The sequence below is a fragment of the Oryza glaberrima genome, chromosome 10 (genome assembly GCF_000147395.1).
Source record: "Oryza glaberrima chromosome 10, OglaRS2, whole genome shotgun sequence".
Classification (NCBI taxonomy): domain Eukaryota; kingdom Viridiplantae; phylum Streptophyta; class Magnoliopsida; order Poales; family Poaceae; genus Oryza; species Oryza glaberrima.
In genome coordinates this window covers 12,036,197-12,050,193 of record NC_068335.1, presented here as the reverse complement: position 1 = coordinate 12,050,193, position 13,997 = coordinate 12,036,197, and positions in this window count along the sequence as shown.

The window sequence follows — 13,997 nt, the reverse complement described above, 5'->3', positions numbered from 1 at the left end:
GACTAGTCGGTCGAAGATCGGTGTCCTGAAATCTCTCAACTACATCAACTGCTATCTTATCAGCAGATTTTTGTGCATCACTGATGAGGTCAAGAGCAGCTCCCTTGCTTGTCCCGTCTGCAAAGCCATCAATGGCATCAACGTCAACCCTCGGATAAAGAGATTTGGTCATCGCCAACGCCAGACTTGCTCCCATACTTCCAGCTTCTTTGATGCTCTTGAAATATGTATCCGGAGCAACTCTCAGCTTGTCGAAAATTTCAGAAGCATCAAGTGCACTCGGGCCGTTGTTATTGAAGAACATTGTCGCGTCCCAAATCGACCCTAAAATACATCCTCTAAATTATGCCTAGAATAATTAAAATGCTTGTGAAAGCCTTCAAAAAATTAAAATGTGCAAAGTTAAAAGTCAAATAGGGCTTGGAGGATTTTTGTATATTTCCTAAAAGCCTAAAATGTGTAAATAAATTTTAGTGGAATTTTCAGAGCAAATAATAATTATTAAGAAATAAACAAAGTTCAAAAAAGGTTTTATAAAAAGAAAACCCTAAAAATCACCCTCTCCCCTCTAATGGGCCGAATTCGGCCCATCTCCCTCCCCCTCTCTCCTCTCCCCCGCGGACCACTCGGCCCTCCCCGCGCGCGCGCCGCTGACGGGCGGGCCCGCCCGCCACCCTCGCTGACGGGTGGGGTCCACCCGTCATCCCCTTCCTCCCGCCGCCCCCGCCGCCTCGCCCGCGCCTAGCGCCGCCGCCGCAGCGAATCCCGCCGCCTCCCGCCGTCCCCGCGCGCAATAAAGTGGGGGGAATTATTCCCCGGGATCCCCTCCCCCTTTCCCCCCATTTTTCCCTCCCTCTCTCCCTCGGATTCGTTTGGAAACCTCTCCCCTAACCTCGCCGGCGCCATTAATGGCGGCCGGGTCTCCCGCGCCCGTTTCCCCCTCCTCCGGCCGCCCTCTCTCACTCCCAACCCTATATAAACCCTCCCCGAGCTCCCCACCACCGTTTCCGCCACTCACCGCCCTCTCTCCTCGCCGGAATCGAGCTCGCGCCGTCGCTCTCTCTCTCCGCCGTCGCCGCCGAGCTCCAGTCCGCCGCCGTCGTCGCCCCGGACCACCTCCCACCTCCGCGCCGCCTCCTTCGGCTTCGCCGCATCCTCGCCGACCTCGTCCACCCCTCCGTTTCGCTCGCCGACCGCTGGAGCGCCGTCGACCCCGTCCACCCGAGCCGCGCCGCCGCCTTCCTCCGCTCCGGTTGCCGTTTCCGTCGTCGCCGTCGACCCGGGGTGAGCCATGGACCGCCGCTTCGTTTCCCCCTTTCCCTCCCCTCTCTCGGCCGCCGCTCCGCCGTGCCTATGGCCGCCGCCGGCGACCATAGGGGCGCGGGCGCGCCGCCTCCCGCCGGCCGCGCCGACGTGGCCGCCTCCGGGTGCGCCTAGCGGCTGCCGCGTGGGGCCCGGCCGTCAGCCGCCCGCGCCCTCGGGTGCGGCTGACGCGTGGGGCCCACGGCGCCGACCGGTGTGAGCCGGGTGCACCCGGTCCACCGTGGACCGTGAGGCTGCCGCGTGGGTCCCACTCCCGTGGACCCGGTCCACGCGCCCTCTCTCCCGGCTGACACAATAAATATATTTTTAAATTAAAATTTAAATGAAGAAATTCGTAAATATTCATTTAAATAGCATATAAACTTCAAATGGCCATAACTTGGCCATTTGAACTCGGAATTGGACCGTTCAAGTCTCTAATTTTTCCTTAAGAAGTCAAGAACCCATTTTTGTGCTTTGTTCCTGCTTGTTATATGGAGTTTATTAGAGTAAAAGCCCTTTTATTTTCCGTTGGTCGTGTAGACGCTGCAGCTTCGGAAGATCCGCTCTTCGTGGAGGTTGAAGCCGACGTTTGGGAAAGCGAGCAAGGCAAGTCACATCATCCTTGAACATATTGAATCCCAGTTTGTAAAGTTATTTTGATTTAAATTATTGCATTACCGCTTTATTTAAATTCCCGCGTTATCACTGTTTTATTTAGCCATGCCTATTTACCTTTGTTATGAACTTATTATTGTTATTGTTATTATTACCTTGTTCACCCTAGGATAAACAAAACCCCAACTAGTGGACATTTTATTCATGGTTCCACTAGTATGAATTTAGGTAGATGCTCCGCTGTTTAATAGGACAACATAGGGTGGTTTTATAACTCTAGACTTTGGGAATATTCATATCACTTGGACACCATGGAATGGTTGGATTATTGTGGAATTGGATTCACACCTCTCCCTCTATTCAAAACCCTCAAAATGGTTTTAGGCTGGGCTCGGGGTGCATGGTTTTGATGGTAGCACCTCGGCCATATAAGGACCGGTCTTCGGGCCTCTGTTGCAAAGCACTACCGTACTTCCACATGTCTAATGGGTAAGGCTTAGTTTGTGGCTCAGTCTGGTTATAAACAAAAGTACACGGATGGAGATGGACGAAGTCGGGGGTCGATGGACATCTCTAGGGCAAATGAAGGCTACACGAGCTGCGGCCCGGTAGTCAAGATGTCAAGGCACAGGGCCGGTGTCCTGCTGCTAGGGGCTCAGTCCTGCCTACCTGTCCCGGGGGTTCCGGCCGTAGGTGGGTTGGGTCGGTACTCTTGTCTATGGCTAGGATGGGTTGGAAACTATGTCATGTCTTCCGTCCATATGCCGTGGTGGTATGTGGCACGTGTTTGCACGTGAGGAAGATGTGTCTTGTGGGTAAAGATGTACACCTCTGATCAGAGTAAAGCCTATTCGAATAGCCGCGCCCTCGGTTATGGGCAAGCCTAGCAATGTACCCAAGTTAGTGTTTTTAATTCTTAAAACCAGCTTAATAACTAAAATGTGGAATGGTTGGCCTGGGTTGGCTTGGGACGAGCTGGGACCCAGGGTCGGGTTTCCAGTTCGGTCTGAATCATCGTAGGCCTTGGGTTAAGGCAGGTTCGTGTGGGTTCACGGCCTTGTTTAATAATATTAAATAGTTCTAAGATCGTGTTTTAAATTTAGCTTTGAGCAACTAAGGGTCTTTTAAATGCTGTTTATTGCAAAACCTAACCCCTATACTATAACTCCATTGTACTCCTTTGCATTTATGCTGCACTTGTGGGTGTGTCTTGTTGAGTACGGTGGTTGTACTCAGTCTTGCTCAATTTTTCCCAAGCCCAGAAGAGGAGCCCCTGGATGATGAAGGCTTTGGTGTCTAGCTCGTGCCTGCCGTCAAGCGCCTGTGGTCGTCGCCTTAGTATTCCGCTGTTTTTCGTTGTCTTTGAGTGTGCTGGGCCGTCGCTGCCCATGTAATAATTAACTATTTACGCTTCCGCTTATTAAACTCTGAATTGTATCAACTTCTGGTGTACCTTGCCTCCTGGGACAAGGAATAATACACGCACGTAAGGAACGCCCGTTGGGCTATTTCCGGTCGTGACAAGTTGGTATCAGAGCCTCCTTGACCCTAGGACGAGCCTTAGATCCCAAGCCTTAGCAATATTTTCGGAATAAAAATCCTCTCTTATTTGAGAAAATCCTTTAGTCTCTCTCTGTCTTGCTGCTTCATTTATCATCTAAAGCTGATCTCTAAAATATTTTCTCTCTTTTGTCCTTGCTTGTAGATGGCCGGCAGCATGAACCGTCGTGGCCTGGACCTGACCGGCTTTGTTCTGGAGCTGCGGGGCATGTGCGTTGTCCTGGGATATCCGCATGGAGTGGACTACCAGGGCAAGCAGCTCCCGGAGCAGGAGGGTGACGATGCCGAGCCCCACGCTGCTTGGGAGGTCACTGCAGTGATCCTCACTGGCTCTCCCGAGAGGACTTCGTTGGCAGTCACCGCGGGAGGAGATTCCTTCCCCGCCGCTTGCCAGAACGCCGCACTCCTCGCCATCGGCACTCTTCACTAGCGCTACCCGGACGAGTTGCAGCACTCGCCCTACCGCTACCACCCTCGTCGCGGAGGAGCCCGCGACTACGCCACCTTCCGGGATGCTAGCTCGGAGGATGACGCTACGATCATGCACCTGGCGCGCATGGTGGAGGCGTACGATGCGGCCCGTATCGACTTCCATCATATGGTGCGCCGTGGGATGGTCGAGAACAACATGAAGATCCTGGAGCTGCGTCAGGAGAATCTGCAGCTGAAGATGGACCTAGACGCGCTGGAGGCGCAGCTATGTCAGCTCAAGGTCGCCCAGGGAGAGGTCTGCCGTCCCAAGCGCCGCCGCGTCTGCCGCAGCCAGAAGATCACCGCCCGCAAGAGCACCTCTAGGCCTGAGCTTGTTCGTCAATCCCTAGCGTGGACCTGCTTCGTGGAGACCCCTCGTGCCGAGCCCGCGCCCGTGGTTCCTCAGGAGGGGGAAGCCTCCGGCGTTGGTAGCACGGAGGATGCGCTGCTGCTCACCTTCCGCCCTGGCCCGTCGCAGAAGTAGACGAGCAGTTAGTAGGCTTGCGCGTGTGTTCTTTCTCGTTTGTCTTCCTGTTGGAGTCGTGTGGGGCATGGTTGTACCGGTGTGTGGTATGACTGTGTCGGAGCCTGTCTTTATTTTATTGGCTTAAGCAACCTGAACCTTAATGAACCCATTTCAATAGCAGTAATAAGTTCAATAATTCTGGTAGTCGTGAGTGGTTAGTTTTAATAGTCTGTTCTCTCTGTTGGCTGGTTTGTTTTGGGGTATTTCAGATGGTGACAACCAGGAGAACTGCTGCTACCGGTGATGGCAACCAACCCGAAGGTAGCAACCCCAACATCCAAGGCGGCCCACCTCCACCTCCTCCCCCGCCACCACCACCACCACCAGACACCAACACCATCCTCACCCAAATCCTCGCCCAGCAGGCCAACATGATGGCTGCTTTCCTCCACCACATTCAAAATCCACCACAGCATAATGCTCCACCTCCACCACCACCCCCGCAGCATTCTAAGCTCGCCGAGTTCCTTCGCATCCGCCCGCCTACCTTCTCCAGCTCCAATAACCCCGTGGATGCCTTGGATTGGTTGCATGCCGTGGGGAAGAAGTTAGACACCGTGCAGTGCAACGATGAGGAGAAAGTCATCTTTGCCGCTCACCAACTGCAGGGGCCCGCATCTCTATGGTGGGACCACTTTCAGGCTACGCAGCCAGAGGGGCAGCCTATTACTTGGGCCCGATTCACCGCCGCTTTCCGGAGGACCCATGTGCCCGCCGGAGTCATGGCCCTTAAGAAAAGGGAATTCCGGGAGTTGAAGCAAGGCAACCGCTCTATGATGGAGTATTTGCATGAGTTTAACAACCTGGCCCGGTACGCCCCGGAGGATGTTCAGGAAGATGAGGAAAAGCAGGAGAAGTTCATGGCAGGAATGGACCCTGAGCTATCTGTGCGTCTGGTCTCTGGGGATTATCCGGATTTCCAGCGTCTGGTGGACAAGAGCATCCGCTTGGAAGCCAAGCACAAGGAACTGGAGTCGCACAAGCGTCGCTTGGTGAATTTCCACAATCAACAGGGGGCTAACCAAAGGGTCCGCTACACCAATCCCTACCCAGGGGATCCTCCTCGCAGCAGCAGCAGCAGCAACCTCGCTCTGCGCCCCGACCCCAATTCGTGGTGCGCGTCGCACAGCCGCAGCAACAGCAGAGTCAGCAAGGTACCCGTGCACCCCGTCCTCCTGCGCCCGTTGTGCAGCCTGGTCAAGGCCGCAGAGACGTTCAAGGTCAGCAGCGTCTGTGCTTCAACTGCTTCGAGCCCGGGCACTTTGCAGACAAATGCCCGAAGCCGCGGCGCCAGCAAGGCCAAGCGCCTCCCCGCCCCAACAACGGTGGTAAGGACGTCGCTCGGGGTCGTGTGAACCACGTGACTGCCGAGGATGTGCTGATGACTCCGGACGTCATCGTTGGTACGTTCCTCATTCATTCCATTCCTGCTACCATTTTGTTCGACTCTGGAGCTTCCCACTCGTTTATATCTGTGCCTTTCATGGGAAGAAATCAACTGGGGGTAGAACGGCTTAGAAACCCTCTGCTCATCACCACCCCTGGAGGGGATATGACAGCAAAGTATTATAGCCCAGTCGTTCCTATAGAAATCCAGGGAATCCCTTTTCCCTCGGATTTGATTCTTCTGGACACCAAGAACTTGGATGTGATCCTTGGGATGAATTGGTTGGCTCAATTCCAAGGTGTAGTGGATTGCGCAAGGCGCACTGTCACTCTGTACCGAGGGCCGGAACAACCAGTTGTGTTCTTTGCACCCCCAACCTCTGTTGGCAGTTCGGGACTTCATCAGATAGGACTGTCAGAAATCCCCATCGTCAGTGAATTCGGTGACGTGTTTCCGGAAGAACTACCCGGTATGCCGCCCAAGCGGGAGATCGAGTTCCGGATAGATCTTGCTCCAGGAACAACTCCTCTGTACAAGCGGCCCTACCGTATGGCCGCAAATGAACTTGCCGAAGTCAAGAAGCAAGTTGAAGAGCTGAAGGAAAAGGGGTATATTTGGCCGAGCACTTCCCCCTGGGGTGCTCCCGTGATTTTTGTGGAAAAGGACAAGACAAAGAGGATGTGTGTTGACTACAGAGCTCTCAATGAAGTCACTATAAAAAACAAGTACCCTCTTCCTCGGATCGATGATCTGTTCGACCAGCTCAAAGGTGCCACCGTCTTTTCTAAAATCGATCTTCGCTCCGGATATCACCAATTGCGTATTCGTGAAGAAGATATCCCGAAGACCGCATTCACCACGCGATACGGGCTGTATGAATTCACGGTGATGTCGTTCGGTCTAACCAATGCTCCTGCCTTCTTCATGAACTTAATGAACAAAGTGTTCATGGAATACTTGGATAAGTTTGTCGTGGTCTTCATTGATGACATCCTGGTGTACTCACAATCAGAGGAAGACCATCAGAAGCATCTCCGTCTGGTGTTGGGAAAACTGCGGGAACATCAATTGTATGCCAAGCTTAGCAAGTGTGAGTTCTGGTTGTCCGAAGTCAAGTTCTTAGGGCACGTGATATCTGCTAAAGGAGTTGCTGTGGACCCCGAAATGGTGACCGCCATCACCGATTGGAAGCAACCCAAGACGGTCACTCAAGTCCACAGCTTTTTGGGTTTGGCCGGGTACTACCGGAGGTTCATCGAGAACTTCTCCAAAATCGCTCGACCCATGACACAGTTGTTGAAGAAAGAAGAAAAATTTGTGTGGAGTCCGCAGTGTGAGAAAGCATTCCAAACTCTCAAAGAGAAGCTGGTTTCCTCGCCAGTATTAACTCTACCGGATACTGTCACACCCTAAAAATCCTAAATATATAAATTGTTGTTTAATTGGAATTATTAGAAATGATTTTAAAAGCCTAGAAGAGAAGATCTAATTTTAAATAATAAATTCCAATATAAAATGGGGCCAGATAAAATTTCATTAAATACTTTGCTTGATTCTATAATTCCTAGATTTTTTCTGAGATTTAATTGAGCCAAGGAAGTATTTTTAATAAATGGAATTGCATTTCATGAATAATTTAAATGGAAAAAGGTTTTTAAAAGTCTCTTTTGGCTTTGGGCCGAAAGTCGGCCCAAAACCTTCTCTCTCTCCTCGGCCCAAGTCGGCCTAGTCCGCAGCCGCCGTTCGCGCGCGCGTCCGCCCACTGACAGGTGGGGCCCACCTGTCAGACTCGTCGTCTTCCTCGCGCCGCCGCCGCCCGAAACCCTAGCGCCGCGCCGCCGTCGTCTCCTTCCAAATCCAGCCGCCCCTTTCCGTTTCCGGTGAAATCAATAGAGGGGAAATGATCTTCGGGACCTCCTCTACCTTTTCCCTTTTGGAACTTCGGCTAAAATCGTTTGGAAAGCGGAGGATTTGATCTCGAATCGGTTTCGTCTCTCTCTCCCGAACCCTAACCTTTCCTTCGCGTCGCCGGTCGCCGTGGGCCTTCGCCGCCGCCTCCTTGCCCCTTTAAAAGGATCCCCGGTGTCTCCGCTACCCGTCGCCACCCTTGCCTTCGTCTCTCGTCGCCCGTAGAGCCCTAGCGCCGTGAGCCCTCGCGCCGCCGTCGTCGCCGCCGCTCCAGCCGTGCGCCGCCGTCGCTCCAGTCGTCGCCGTCGCTCGGGGAGGCCGCCGTCGTGGTCGCCGTCACGTCGCCGTCCTCGTCCGCCCCTCCGTCGTCACTGTCGACCGCCGGAACTCCGTCGCCGTCGTCAAGCCGAAGGTTGCCGCCGCTTCTTCCTCGTCGCCGACGTCGTCCGGTCATCGTCCGCCGTCGCTTTGGTCGCCGGTGAGTTCGCCGTGTCGCCGCAACCCGTAGAGGCTTTCCGTTCGCGCTGTCGTGCCGTGGTTCGCCGGCGAGCTCGCGCGGTTCGGTCGCCGCCGGTGCTGACGTCATCGCCGACGTCATCGATGTCGTCCGCTGTGGGTGCTACATGTACTGTTCATGCTTGTTTATGTGCTGTTTTGGTGTTTTGCTCTTTTCTGTTTAGATTCCGACGTTTCCGGAGAGTCCGTTTTCGCAGCAGAAGAATTTGCAGAGTTCCAAGGCCAGCAAGGCAAGTCACACAGATCCCAAACAACCCTTTGAGCATGTTGATCCCGTTTAAAGCTATTGTTTCTATTCAACTATTGCATTTATTTTCGAATGTCATTGGGTGGAATTAGCCTATTGTTTGTTATAGCCCTTTTGTTCTTGATTACTTTATTCCTTGATACCTTGGGTTATTATAAATTGACTAGTTGAGCTTTATATATTGGTTCAGCTAGATATTAGATGTGATTGCTTAGCCATGCTTAGAAACATTAGCACACTATTTGGATAACTTATAATTCACTATTATTTAATGATGGCTTAATGATAGCTCATGATGGTTAATCATGATTAGTTAATTAATTAAATTGCCAACTAAATCCTGATAATGGTGGGTTGTGAGCACATGGTTTTGATGGTCGTGCTCATGACAATTAAGGACCGGTTCACGAGTTTCGGTTGTGAAACATTAACCGTGCCAACCACAAGCCAGCGTGGGCAACGGCTTTACCTTTTGTATAGCATGGTTCATTGCGGGGCACCAGACTGAGAAGTGGCGGAGATAAGCCCACGGGGGTCGCTGGGGAGTCCATGCCTTGTTTATAAGGGGGTGATTATGATCCAGGAACGGTGCGCTGTGGTGGATTGTGTTGTGCGAGGGGTACTGTCACAGCTCCTTTCTGAGGTACCGTGGTGGTATCGAGGCGCATGGTGACATGTCGTGGGGCTGTGTCTTGTGGGTACAGTGGTACACCTCTGATTAGAGTAAAACTATTCGAATAGCCGTGCCCGCGGTTATGGGCGAGTCTAACAATGTCTTTCGTGATTAGTCTCACACCTCTCATCATAATAAAAGATACTATGACTGGTAATAATTTGATTAGCTCTTGGTTTGGAATGGTATATTCCTGGTTTGGAGATAGAACTGTTCAGCCGGGATTGGTTGTTCAGAATGGTTGGGCCTATGCAACAGGGTATGTTGTATAGCGTTGGATTAATATTGTTTAATTATTACTCAACTGTTTTATTAAATTCTGAAATGTTTATTAAATGCTGTTTATGCAAATGAAACCCTACTATGCCATCCTTTGTTATCCTGTGCACTTGCATATTTGCTGCGTGGCTTACTGAGTATGTCATATACTCACCTTGCAATCATTCATCAGAGGAGGAGTTCTACAGTGATGCTGATGGTGTGGATGATTAGGCGTAGCCCTGGTCAAGCTGCCTGTGGAGTGGAATCGTCTGCGCCGTTTATCTTATTTTTCCGCTGCTTAGATCTTTATTGATTGAGAGGAACTATCTACCTCTGTAATGACATTTTATTCGCTTATTAATTAGAGTAATAATTGTTCTCTATTATCAATTTGTTATTGTGTGCCTCGGCTGATTCCTGGACGAGGGTTCGCGCACATGTAAGCGTTTGGAATTTTGGGATAGAAATTCCGGGCGTGACAGATACTCGTAAGGACTTCCTGGTGTACTGTGACGCTTCGCGCCAAGGTTTGGGGTGCGTATTAATGCAGGAAGGTCATGTGGTAGCCTATGCCTCACGCCAGCTGCGGCCTCATGAAGGCAACTACCCTACCCATGATTTGGAATTGGCAGCTGTGGTTCATGCTCTAAAGATCTGGCGGCACTATCTCATTGGAAATCGCTGTGAAATATATACTGACCATAAGAGTTTGAAATACATCTTCACTCAGTCGGATCTGAATCTTCGGCAGAGGAGATGGTTAGAACTCATCAAGGATTATGATGTGGGGATCCACTATCATCCTGGCAAGGCCAACATAGTCACCGACGCTTTAAGTCGAAAAAGCCATTGCAACACTCTTGGCGTCCGTGGCGTTCCACCGGAACTTAATCAACAGTTGGAAGCCCTGAACCTAGGCATAGTTGGTCATGGATTCTTGGCTACAATGGAAGCCAAGCCTACCTTGCTCGATCAAATCCGCGAGGCTCAGAAGAATGATCCGGATATGCATGGGCTCCTCAAGAATATGAAATAGGGTAAAGCCGCTGGTTTCACAGAGGATGAACACGGAACCCTATGGAATGGAAATCGGGTATGCGTTCCAGACGTCAGGGAACTTAAACAGTTGATACTTCAGGAAGCTCACGAAAGTCCCTATTCCATCCATCCTGGCAGCACGAAGATGTACTTGGACTTGAAAGAGAAATATTGGTGGGTTAGTATGAAGCGGGAAATTGCAGAGTTCGTGGCCCTTTGTGATCTGTGCCAGCGTGTCAAAGCCGAGCACCAACGACCGGCCGGACTTCTCCAACCTCTACAAGTGCCAGAATGGAAATGGGATGAAATTGGGATGGATTTTATCACCGGACTTCCAAAAACCCAAGGCGGATATGATTCTATATGGGTAGTCGTGGATCGACTAATCAAGGTAGCACGGTTCATTCCCGTAAAGACCACCTATGGAGGGAACAAACTAGCTGAACTCTACTTCGCTAGGATCGTAAGTCTGCATGGCGTCCCCAAGAAAATTGTGTCTGATCGGGGAAGCCAGTTCACCTCTCATTTCTGGAAGAAACTCCAAGAAGAGTTGGGAACCCGATTAAATTTCAGCACCGCGTACCACCCGCAGACAGATGGGCAGACCGAGCGTCTGAACCAGATCCTCGAAGATATGCTTCGCGCATGTGTCCTAGATTTTGGGAAGACATGGGATAAGAGTCTCCCCTACGCCGAGTTCTCCTATAATAACAGCTACCAAGCCAGCATACAGATGGCACCATACGAAGTGTTGTATGGCCGCAAATGCAGGACACAACTATTGTGGGACCAAGTTGGGGAAAGCCAAGTATTCGGGACCGATATCTTAAGAGAAGCTGAAGCGAAGGTCAAGACCATTCGGGAAAACCTAAAGGTGGCACAGTCTCGGCAGAAGAGTTATGCAGACAACCGACGCCGTGACCTGGAATTCGCAGTGGATGACTTTGTGTATCTCCGGGTAACGCCGTTGCGGGGTGTACACAGGTTTCAAGCGAAAGGGAAGCTCGCTCCTCGGTTCGTGGGTCCTTTCCGCATCATTGCTCGACGCGGAGAAGTTGCTTACCAATTGGAGCTGCCCGTTTCCTTGGGCAACGTGCATGATGTGTTCCATGTGTCGCAACTCAAGAAATGTCTTCGAGTGCCGACCGAGCAGGCCGACATAGAGCAGATTGAAGTTCGCGAAGACTTGACCTACATGGAGAGACCAGTGAAAATCCTGGACACCATGGAGCGCAGGACCAGGAACCGGGTAATCAGTTTTTGCAAGGTCCAATGGAGCAACCACGCCGAGGAAGAAGGTACCTGGGAGCGTGAAGACGAGCTGAAGGCAGCCCATCCAGATCTCTTCGCTAGTTCTTCCGAATCTCGGGGTCGAGATTCCGTTTAAGGAGGGTAGGTTTGTCGCATCCCAAATCGACCCTAAAATACATCCTCTAAATTATGCCTAGAATAATTAAAATGCTTGTGAAAGCCTTCAAAAAATTAAAATGTGCAAAGTTAAAAGTCAAATAGGGCTTGGAGGATTTTTGTATATTTCCTAAAAGCCTAAAATGTGTAAATAAATTTTAGTGGAATTTTCAGAGCAAATAATAATTATTAAGAAATAAACCAAGTTCAAAAAAGGTTTTATAAAAAGAAAACCCTAAAAATCACCCTCTCCCCTCTAATGGGCCGAATTCGGCCCATCTCCCTCCCCCTCTCTCCTCTCCCCCGCGGCCCACTCGGCCCTCCCCGCGCGCGCGCCGCTGACGGGCGGGCCCGCCCGCCACCCTCGCTGAGCAGTGGGGCCCACCCGTCATCCCCTTCCTCCCGCCGCCCCCGCCGCCTCGCCCGCGCCTAGCGTCGCCGCCGCCGCGAATCCCGCCGCCTCCCGCCGTCCCCGCGCGCAATAAAGTGGGGGGAATTATTCCCCGGGATCCCCTCCCCCTTTCCCCCCATTTTTCCCTCCCTCTCTCCCTCGGATTCGTTTGGAAACCTCTCCCCTAACCTCGCCGGCGCCATTAATGGCGGCCGGGTCTCCCGCGCCCGTTTCCCCCTCCTCCGGCCGCCCTCTCTCACTCCCAACCCTATATAAACAATCCCCGAGCTCCCCACCACCGTTTCCGCCACTCACCGCCCTCTCTCCTCGCCGGAATCGAGCTCGCGCCGTCGCTCTCTCTCTCCGCCGTCGCCGCCGAGCTCCGGTCCGCCGCTGTCGTCGCCCCGGACCACCTCCCACCTCGGCGCCGCCTCCTTCGGCTTCGCCGCATCCTCGCCGACCTCGTCCACCCCTCCGTTTCGCTCGCCGACCGCCGGAGCGCCGTCGACCCCGTCCACCCGAGCCGCGCCGCCGCCTTCCTCCGCTCCGGTTGCCGTTTCCGTCGTCGCCGTCGACCCGGGGTGAGCCATGGACCGCCGCTTCGTTTCCCCCTTTCCCTCCCCTCTCTCGGCCGCCGCTCCGCCTTGCCTATGGCCGCCGCCGGCGACCATAGGGGCGCGGGCGCGCCGCCTCCCGCCGGCCGCGCCTAGCGGCTGCCGCGTGGGGCCCGGCCGTCAGCCGCCCGCGCCCTCGGGTGCGGCTGACGCGTGGGGCCCACGGCGCCGGCCGGTGTGAGCCGGGTGCACCCGGTCCACCGTGGACCGTGAGGCTGCCGCGTGGGTCCCACTCCCGTGGACCCGGTCCACGCGCCCTCTCTCCCGGCTGACGCAATAAATATATTTTTAAATTAAAATTTAAATGAAGAAATTCGTAAATATTCATTTAAAGAGCATATAAACTTCAAATGGCCATAACTTGGCCATTTGAACTCGGAATTGGACCGTTCAAGTCTCTAATTTTTCCTTAAGAAGTCAAGAACCCATTTTTGTGCTTTGTTCCTGCTTGTTATATGGAGTTTATTAGAGTAAAAGCCCTTTTATTTTCCGTTGGTCGTGTAGACGCTGCAGCTTCGGAAGATCCGCTCTTCGTGGAGGTTGAAGCTGACGTTTGGGAAAGCGAGCAAGGCAAGTCACATCATCCTTGAACATATTGAATCCCAGTTTGTAAAGTTATTTTGATTTAAATTATTGCATTACCGCTTTATTTAAATTCCCGCGTTATCACTGTTTTATTTAGCCATGCCTATTTACCTTTGTTATGAACTTATTATTGTTATTGTTATTATTACCTTGTTCACCCTAGGATAAACAAAACCCCAACTAGTGGACATTTTATTCATGGTTCCACTAGTATGAATTTAGGTAGATGCTCCGCTGTTTAATAGGACAACATAGGGTGGTTTTATAACTCTAGACTTTGGGAATATTCATATCACTTGGACACCATGGAATGGTTCGATTATTGTGGAATTGGATTCACACCTCTCCCTCTATTCAAAACCCTCAAAATGGTTTTAGGCTGGGCTCGGGGTGCATGGTTTTGATGGTAGCACCTCGGCCATATAAGGACCGGTCTTCGGGCCTCTGTTGCAAAGCACTACCGTACTTCCACATGTCTAATGGGTAAGGCTTA